Source organism: Rhinatrema bivittatum, chromosome 2, assembly GCF_901001135.1.
Source record: "Rhinatrema bivittatum chromosome 2, aRhiBiv1.1, whole genome shotgun sequence".
NCBI lineage: Eukaryota > Metazoa > Chordata > Amphibia > Gymnophiona > Rhinatrematidae > Rhinatrema > Rhinatrema bivittatum.
Genome location: NC_042616.1, coordinates 472901609 through 472911839, shown reverse-complemented (window position 1 = coordinate 472911839; position 10231 = coordinate 472901609). Strand labels below are relative to the sequence as shown.

The 10231-nt window shown below is 40.0% G+C and overlaps 1 non-coding gene across 1 annotated transcript; it reads left to right on the top strand.

Moving 5' to 3' along the window:
* The first annotated feature begins 578 nt into the window (after nt 1-578).
* Nucleotides 579-732, top strand: LOC115086411. The gene has a single exon (XR_003855283.1). It is a non-coding gene; the product is annotated as a 5.8S ribosomal RNA (ribosomal RNA).
* The last annotated feature ends 9499 nt before the right edge of the window (nt 733-10231 follow it).

The following is a 10231-nucleotide window of genomic DNA, read 5'->3' as shown; positions in this document are numbered from 1 at the left end:
AAGAAAAAAAAAGATCATGTCCCAGCCATCGGGTTTTAAACCCTGTCCCTGCGGGAAGATAATGTCCATAACCGATGACCATGAGAAGTGTTACTGGTGTCTGGGACCAGATCACCAACAGGAAGCTTGTCAGCACTGTGGTAAGATGTCCCCGAGAGCTCGCCGACAGCAGGCAGAAAAAATCCAGGCCCTAAGAGCCTGGGCGAGCGGTGCCGAGGGGCCCCCGGCGCCGCCTGTGCCAGCCGACGGGCAGGCGGGAGAGAGGCCTGCCTCTCCTGCCTCGGAGAGCCTGCCTCGACGGCGAGCGGGCGAGGCTCCCGGGCCGAGCGCCTGGACCCGTTCCGTGGGGGCAACCCCTCCCTCCAAAATTTCTCGCTTAGCATCTCACGTCGACCGTGAACAGGGCACGATGTCCCGCAGCCTCCCGTCCCGTGACGGAGGTCGCCGGGGATCCCGGCCCACCTCGGGTCTCGCGCGCTCTCTCACCTCCCCGACTCTTGCGCCTCACCCCCCTCCGGTGTGTGTGTGTGTGGGGGGGCGGGTCGAGAGGGACGCGCCCGAGAAACGTATGAACCCGTGACTCTTAGCGGTGGATCACTCGGCTCGTGCGTCAATGAAGAACGCAGCTAGCTGCGAGAATTAGTGTGAATTGCAGGACACATTGATCATCGACACTTCGAACGCACCTTGCGGCCCCGGGTTCCTCCCGGGGCTACGCCTGTCTGAGGGTCGCCCGTACGTCAATCGCCTCGGCGTTTCCCCTCGTGGAACGCCGAGCGCGCGGCTGGGGTCCGTTCGCAGGGTATGTCCCTCCCGTTTCTGGCGGGATACCCATCGTCCCCTCAAGCGCAGACCTCCGGGGTCTGCGCTTGACCCCATAAGTTTTTGTACATTACTATGTTTAACAATGACATTAGTATGTTTTGTGAAACATACTAATGTCAATGGTATAAAGATCTAGAAAGAAAATATAGTTCATGAGGAGAGGAGGCCATTTAAAGTGGGTCCCTTTGGAGATGTTACTAAAAATCAAGATTACTGAGAGAAAAGTTATTGGTCATTGAATATCAGTGATTGATACCTTACGAGGATTTAAAAGGCAACACACTTTCTGAAGAGAGGACATTTTTTTCATTCCAGTATGGGATCCATTAAAGAAGCCATGAAGAGATAAAAATTCTAGGATATTAGCTAATGCTATCAGTGATTGAACTTTGGCTTAAGCAACTCAGCAACTGAATAGTTAAATGCAACTAAGCCAGTTGAGTTTTTTTTAATGCTTTTCAAGTTTTATTGTTGTTAGATTGATGTTATCTATTTAGAAAATGTCTTTTGTAATACATTTATGACATGAATGTTCTTCAGTATATTTAAAAAAATATTTTTGAAATTATTTTAAAATACCCCTGATGACAGGATATAATTTAAATACTTACAAATGTTTATGGTGAGGGGTTTGTTGTGATATGTTTCAATAGAATTACCTCACAGATCAGTTTTTCTATTTGGTTATCAACCAATTGGCCATGGAAGTATAGTGGAATACCAAATCATGTGACCTGCACTTGCATCATTAATGTATTAAAGTTCTTCTTAGCTTCTGCTATCAACTTGTGACATGACCAGATCCCTAAATTATTTCCCCATAAATGAATTACCACTGTTTCAGGTGCCTCCATTCCCTGTGACTATTCCTGCATGACCTGTAGCAACTAGTTCCATTGCATTACACAAATCCTGAAACACCAATTCACATATTCCCTGAATCCAATCCTAGGTGTCCCCTGTAAGGTTACAAAAACGCTCAGCAGTACTGTTGAAGGCACATCCCTGTAGAGAAATTGGTAACCTAAAAAAAAAACCCATCACAAAGACACACACAGAAACATTTTTTTCTAACCTTTTCTGTGAGATAATTAAAACTTGAAAGTAAACACATGAGGACAATAGGAGATAAGTTTTCCAGTGGCTCCAATTTATCTGTAGTGGTGTGGGTGATGTGTATCCCTTTCAGTACTTTCTGGCAGAATTATTTTCACTGATACATACTGCTTTCCTTTTCCTACATACGTGTATACAACATATTTCTTCCTTATGATCCTGCCTACTTCCCATACTAACTATTACTAATATTATCATTGATTATGTCTAAAATATTACGAAATATAGACAACACTGTTCAGATTCACAAAATGACAGTCCTGCTCCAAGGAAGTTATAATCTAGTTAAGCCAAACATACATGATAAAGAAGTCTATTGGGAGTGCATTTATTGGTGAGAAATTGTTAGGATTTAAACACAGCTTGAAAAAGCTGAATTTTAAACTGGATTTGAATACAACCAGAGAGGGAACATGACATAATGACTCAGAAAGTCTATCCCAGGTAAACGGCACAGCAAGGTGGAAAGCATGGAGTCAGGAGTGGGCAGTTGAGGAGAAGGGCACAGATAATATCAACTTTCCCAATGAACAGAGTCCATGAAGAAGGGTTCAAGGAGAGATAAGTGAATGCATTTATAGGAGAGTAAGAAAAGCTTGAACTGCAAAAGGAAGCAGACATGCAGACAATAGATGGTCAAAGCAATATTGAATAGATAAGTCATACAGACTCAATTTTGAATAGATTACAGTGGAGAAATATGGTTCACAGGAGGCCTGTGCAGACCAAATTGTAGTACAAGTAGTATGTCAAAAGAAAGTGGATAAGCATTTTGGTAGCATGCTCAGAAAAAAGGGACAAATTTTACCGATGTTCAGAGGAAGAACCAATATACTTTTGCAGTCTTTTGAATGAGCATAAAGAAGGAGAGAGAGGCATAAAAAATAACCTCCAGGTTACAGGCCAAGGGACCCAGGATGATGAATGTACCATCCACAGAGACAGAAAAAAAGTGGGAAGAAGGTAGAGGATGGGAGTGTGCAAGAAGTTTCATCTTCGCAATGATAATTTTAAGGTAGAAGAAAAGTATAACCCAAAATTCTGTAGTAGTAATAATCACAAAAAATAAAATCTTTCAGAAATAATAAACCACAATTAATGGTATGAGACCATCATAGAAATAGAGCTTGCAATAATTCACTTAGGAGTGGTTTTTTTGATACTAATCATTGTGACCACAACTACTTAAATATATTTTTTTTTGAATTCTCTGTTTATTATTTTCCAAAAAAAAACTACAAAACATGTACAATACAACTGAAAAAGTCTTATGAGTCAGATAAAATGAAATTTTTACAAAAGCAATGTTTACACGGAAAAATTATTACCTGACATTTGATGACTGTTTTTAAGGCAATAGAAGTGTCATTCCTTTTTAATCGAATGGTCTTAAGGAAACAAAACAAATATGAAATTTATGCATTAAATCCCTTAACATTTCTCTATTCCGGACATTACATTGCAAGAAGATCCTTTCACCCTTCCGGATCGGTAAACGAATAATTATTACCATTCAGTTTTACGATACATCTACATGGGTATTTCAAATTGAAATAACCACCTTTCTCCAAAACTTTCCCCCTATACTGTAAGAAGTTTTTCCTCCGAATCTGAGTTATCTTTATTAGATCTGGAAATATCCAAATTTTGTCACCATAAAAGGTACTTAACCTGTTTTGAAAAAAGGATCTCATTACAAGATCTTTATCTGAGGAAAAGGCCAGCTGTACTAGTAGTATCCCCCTAGATTTTATTACTATCTCATCCTGGGATTTTTGCAAAAGATCTGACAAATCTATGGAATTACTAACAACTTCCCGTTCATTGTCTACTTCTAGTTTCTGGTTCTGATCTACTTTATTAATTTTATTCATTTTCCCTCCTAAATAGTACGCCTTTATGATGACAGGGAGACATTTCTCAGAATTTTTAAAAATCTGTATCAAGTAAGCCCTAAATAGTTCAACTGGATTCATTTTTCTTATTATAGGGAAATTATTGACCCTTAAATTTAACAATCTCACTGTGTTTTCTAAGATCTCTAACCTTTTATTCACATCCTCTCCAGATACAATCTGTTGGTTTTGAATCTTTTCTATTTGCAATACTCTTTTTTCTAATATGTTTAAATCCTTTTTCTGCTTTTCCAACTCTGCGGTATTAGATACCAGCGAAGTAGTTGTCTGCATTACCACTTCTGTTAATCTGTTAATTGACGTGTCTAATTTTACCATACAATTCCACAATGTTTCTAGAGTAATGCATGTAGGTTTTTTTAAAACTTTTTCAACATCAATAACTACCTTGATACTTTCTTTCTTTTCTTTATCAGATTTACCATCTTTTGGTATACTATACTCCTTTGGGGAACTTTGCAAAAAACTAACTTGAGGTATTTCATTATATTCCGGATTTAATTCTGACATACCTTTTAACTGAGCGGTTCTATTCTCTACCTCTGGTGGGTTTAATATATCCCCTTGACAACCCCCTGAGTTGTGGTTATTACACCCTCTCTACCGGGGGGAGATGGTGGTGCTGGAGCCCCCGGGCTTAATGATGCCTCTATGGCCAGAGGAGAGGCACCCCGTTCCAGTGACTCTCCTTCAGCCGCCAGCCCACATGGGGGAATTTGGGGATCTAACCATTCCAACACAGTTTTTTGCTCACCCTCTGTATTTACCACATCACTGGAAGTCCTTAGCCTTGCCTTCCTTTTAGTGTGTGGCATGTCGGGGGTAAGATAATACACACTTAGAGCACAAAATGTGTTGGAAGATGCATAAACAATAATATACAAGAATAAACACTTCTTGGAGATAGGAGGGTATCTGCAAAGTTCAATACTTATCGGATCATATAGACAAGGTCCAGAAATCCAGCAAATCCGGCGAAGCCCGGCAAAGCCCTGCTTAACCGCGCGCCCCTTTAGCGCGCACAGCTTCAGCAGCGCACCGGCTCTGCTGCGCACCGCAGCAGAATGAGAATTTATAGGTAAGAGTCCGGGTCTCGCCTCCTCCCGGAAGCAGGAAGCGCCCCTCGTCCAGCAACAGCAGCGAAGATGTTCAAAGTTCCGTTGGGGCAAGCCACCGCTTACCCCCGGGCTGAGCTGTATTTCAGGAAATATGGAAAGTTGCTTTCGCCTCCTACCTCGGTGGAGCTCAGCAACAAACTGCAATTTATAGGTAAGAGTCCGGGTCCCGCCTCCTCCCGGAAGCAGGAAGCGCCCCTCGTCTGGCAACAGCAGCGAAGATGTTCAAAGTTCCGTTGGGGCAAGCCTCTGCTTACCCCCGGGCTGAGCTGTATTTCAGGAAATATGGAAAGTTGCTTTCGCCTCCTACCTAAACAACTACTTAAATATAAAGCAGATCATTTTTTTTAAATCATAGGTATCTTAACTAGTTCATTAACATTTTCTGATCTTTTCAAAACTTTTTTCTTTGCATATAAAATACAAAAGAATATTTAAAAAGCACGATCCAAAAAGTCACTTATCATTTGACATATGTCACCAGATACTCCCATGTCTTGCCTTGGATAGTAGTGGCGCACTGCACACATCAAATGAATTGCATACAAAATGTCCCACAGATAAGTCAGAAACTGTAGGTGATTGAGTTCTACATAAAGAAGCTCTTACCACCCTATCCTTATATTTTGTCCTCTACGTTATTAATGGTTCATCAGCAAAATCTGTGTGAAATATGAAAAAATGCCAGTGTCGCTTGATAATTTGAGACATTAGGGGTGCTTTCTTTAAATATTGTATCTCATCATGGAAGCATTAGAGGAGGAATTTATCCCTTTCCATTTTTTTCACACATTCCATTTTGGGTGTGATACATTGATGAACGTTTCTTTTTGTGGAATTCCTCTCAAACAGCTTTCATATCTTTTTTCAAATGGCTCAATCAATGTGATCCTTTTATGAAATTTCCAATGTCCTTCATATTTTTTTCTTGGTTATTACTATTGAAAAACTACAAGATGTATTTTTCATCTCCCTTTTTTGAAAAGAGATGTGGAAAAGTTGATCAGTTCAATAGTTGATCTGCTTCCATCCTCTGTTTATTTCCAATAGACTAATAGGGGAACTGTATATAACCTCATATATTACTCTTTACTATATTCTCACTATATAGGAACCTCTGTTTCTTTCCACTATATATATTACCATTAGACCAACAGTTATTTCCAAGTTATTACCTCTGTTTATTGTAATTTTGCCTCTTCTTCTATGTTAAGTTAAGTTACCAGAGTTCCATGTAAACCAATGCGATATTTTATATGAATGTCGGTATAAGAAAAGTTTTAAATACATAAAATAAATAAATTACTCATGTATCAACACTTTCATCTCAGGGCTCTCAAAGCTCACATTCCAGTCAGTCAATTTTTCAGAATCAGGAGAATTTTTTATTCACTCCAAGATTTTATGTCCTAAGTATTTGTGTTGGCATTAAGATTTTTTGAGAGGGGTTCCAAGATGGCAGCATGATCCAGGCATCTCTCAGTATGGATCTCTTCAATCTTACCTATGATGAAGTATAAAGGCCATCCATGAATTGTTATCTCTGCTTTGGTGAGCCTTTCCCCTGCTGATCCTACTGATAAGCACTTGGTCAAGCTGGAGTCATCTGAAAGTTACCCTAGAAAACAGCTGTTGGATCGTATTGCAGAGGACAGCAACCATGCAGAGCTTCCTGGATTAGATACATCCTTAAGCCCTGAATTTAGGGCATCACCACTTCAGCCGTCAGGGAAGGTATCTCTCAGTGCAATTGCTGTTCCATTACCCAAAGATGACATCGGTTTTGGGGTACAGCAGGAGGGAGTGTGTTGGAGGCTGTATTTGTTCATCCTATGGCCCTATCTACACTTCAAAGCAGCAATTCTGTTGGAGGTGTGGCGGTTTGATTATCCAGGGAGTCTGAGAGCATCTTGGAGCCAGTGGCAGGCAGGTGACAGGCTGGGGAACCAATTAGAGATACTCAGAATGTATTATTACAACATTCCTTTTCATTGCCTCACCCTAAAACATTTGACATGGAATCTCTATGTCTGTAATTGGCTAGACACGTCCCTCTCAAATTGCTCAAATATCGCTCAAGGTTGATTCTACATCAATCCTAGTAACTGAGCATGAAACAGAATTAAAATTGGTTAAATTTCATATACAGAAGGTGGATAATTCTATTGGAAAGGGCTTACCACTGTGCTCTCCAAGATAATTTGGCTATTACAAGAAAGCTTGAATTTTTGGAGAACTCTTCCAGGCACTGGAATTTGTGCCTCATTAATTTTCCTAAACTTTCTACAGTTTTACCATTTGATTTGTTAAGTTTTCTTAATGAATGTTTGAAGTTCAGAACAGAATATTCCACCTGTCTCCCAGATATATTATATTCCACCAATCATCGATCCCTGGCTAAAAGATTGATTTCCTGAATGTATATGAATTTCTACAAAGACCTGAAGAGGACTGTTTCACAGGCAACGTTATTCATTTCTTTTGCCCTGGATTCTGACAGGGAATTTCTACTCCATTTATTCTTGAAACAGAAAAATATATTCTTTTTAAATTGTAAAGTTAGGATGTTTCCCAATGTATCCAGAGTCACTCAAAGGTGTTCTAAACAATTTTTTGTTGATGCGTCCAGCAATAATATAACTTGGGACTTTATTCTATCTCAGAAATCCATGCATGTGATTGTTAAATTCCAATCTGTTAAGTATGTTTTCTTTGATCCTCCCCAGCTTACTGTCCCCACTCTATGAAAGATCTCATATCCCCAGTGGCTGAATCATCTGTAAGAGAATAAGCTCTATATGTCTTATATTTATGATTAATATTTACACCTGCATTTGCTGTTTTTTCTTCAATTAACTTCCTTGTTAGTAATTTTTACTCATGAACATGGGTATTGGAACCTAATTTGAGGACTGAAATCACAGTGATATGCATTATTGTTTGCTAATTTTTGCTTGTGTTTATTTTTTTTTGTAATTCTGCTCAGTATTTTATCTATTTTTCCCTTTCAAGCATTTGCTTAATCTTTCTTTTGTAAACGTATACATAAAAACAAACAAAAAAAGAAAAAAAAATTGAGAGAGGTTATTCTTTATCAATTGTTAAAACAGCATATTGGAGGACTCTTTTTTTTCAGATAAGAATACATTTTTGGAATTTCGGAGTAGAGAAGATTCTTCTCAAAATGTTTGCTTGTTACAATATTCAACAAATCAGCATAAAAGTGGCATTGAAAGCTATAGGAGGAGATTACAACATTAAGGAAGAAGATTAGAAAGAGAAGAGAGCCCATAAAAGAGCCTTGAGGCTTACTGAATAATAGTAGAATAGCAGTCTTCAAGTATTTCTAAAATACTGGATGTTATATCCTTTTAGTTTGTGTTCCTTCTAACATTGCCAGTTTTTGCAATTCTGGCCCTTAGATCAAGAAGCATTTTAACCTTATTCATTAACTGTAGTGCAGTAAATATCCCAATTCTTGTTAACAGCACAAGCAGCCAAAAATGGACTCTTTGACATCAGTAAAATGGACATTGCCTGTTTCCTATGAGCAGCCAAATTCAGAGACCTTGCAGCTCTGTGTACGTGACTAGCCTGGACAGATTTATGGACCCTTTGCTAGCCAAGCTGGCACCAAAAAAAGGTCAAAAGAAACATAGCACACAGCTCAATGCAATGAATCATTACCAGAAAATCATTAAAGGCCTTAAAACAAGGCCCAAGTCCCAATCTCAGATCAGAACTTAACAGTGCCCTGTCAAACCTGGACAGCTGTCATTTGTCACACTAACTGCTTGTTGAACCAGGAAAGGAGACAAAGGACTGGCAAAAGAGCAGGAAAACTAGCTAATTAAAATCCTTAATTATGCATTCACCTGACTATGCATGAAACGGCTAAATTATGCATAGGTAAGGCCTTAAAAACAGCAGGGGTGCAAGCTCTCAGGGTTGTCTCCATTTTTGTTTGATCATGGCCCATCTAAAGAGGAAGGTGACCCATCTGAGTGCTGCTATTCTACCTCCCCCCCCCCCCATTTTGCCTCCTGACATCCTGAGCAGAAGTGACTTGCAGAGACTAAAGGTAAGCAGCCAGGTATAAGGAGAGATCAATAGCTTGTTGCTTCAGTGATAGTGACTGTCCTCTCTGCCTCTGTATTGAAGACCTGTGAAGCGAGTGAGACCGCCAACCAGCAAGAGAGTGGGTGCTGCTGCAGGTCCTGTATTGTGAGAAACTGGGCTCTATTCCCTATTCAGTAGATTAGGAAGTTAAAACTTATAAATATTTCACATGCAAGTTTATGCTATAGAGAGGGGTGATGCTGTCATTAGTTGATTGTAATCTGATAATACCCGGATGTCAAGCACACTTTTTTAACCATTGTTTTTATAATTTTCTCTTTCCCTAATTTCTTGTATGTTTTCTGATGATATATTAAACTTAGCCCCTGGGTAACCTAGCAATAAATATGATTTCTTAAGACAAACACTTTGTTAATTCTCTAAGCAAATGGACAGGACAGTCACTAGCAAAATAAGATTTACGCATAAAGGGACGTGGAGTTGGAGCTCATAGCTTACCTCACTACAACAGAGGAATGTAAAAATAGTGCATTTTGCTCTAGTCATGACTTTTATTTTGTACTACTCTACCTGCTCTGATCAACTGTGTCAAGCAAAATAGTCAAGCCATTTATTTATTTCTAGAATTTCAATTACACCCATATCAAATCAACATGTTAGCCATGGTCCAAATGATTAAAAGATTCCTCATTGCAATAAATCAGGCCTTATGAAATAGCAGTGCTTTTAATTTTTCCTATAAATGATATCTCACCAATTTATAGATTTAAGATTTTCAGTGTTAGATAAACGTCATGAGGGTGAATGAGGTAGTAATTATGATCTCATTTAATTCAATGGGAACAGAGATGGTGCACACATGTAATAAAATTGTTAGGCCGTGAGCACATGTGCACCAGATTTTATAATCCAAGCACTTGAGGGCTGATTTTAAAAGCCCTGCTCGCGTAAATCCGCCCGGATTTACGCAAGCAGGGCCTTGCGTGCCGGCGCGCCTATTTTCCATAGGCCTGCCGGCGCGCACAGAGCCCCGGGACTCGCGTAAGTCCCGGGATTTTTTGTCGGGGGCGGGGCCGATCGACGCGGCGTTTTGGGGGCGGGAGGCGGCGTTTCGGGGGCGGGCCCGGGGGCGTGGTTTCGGCCTGGGGTGGTCCGGGGGCATGGCCGCGCCCTCCGGAA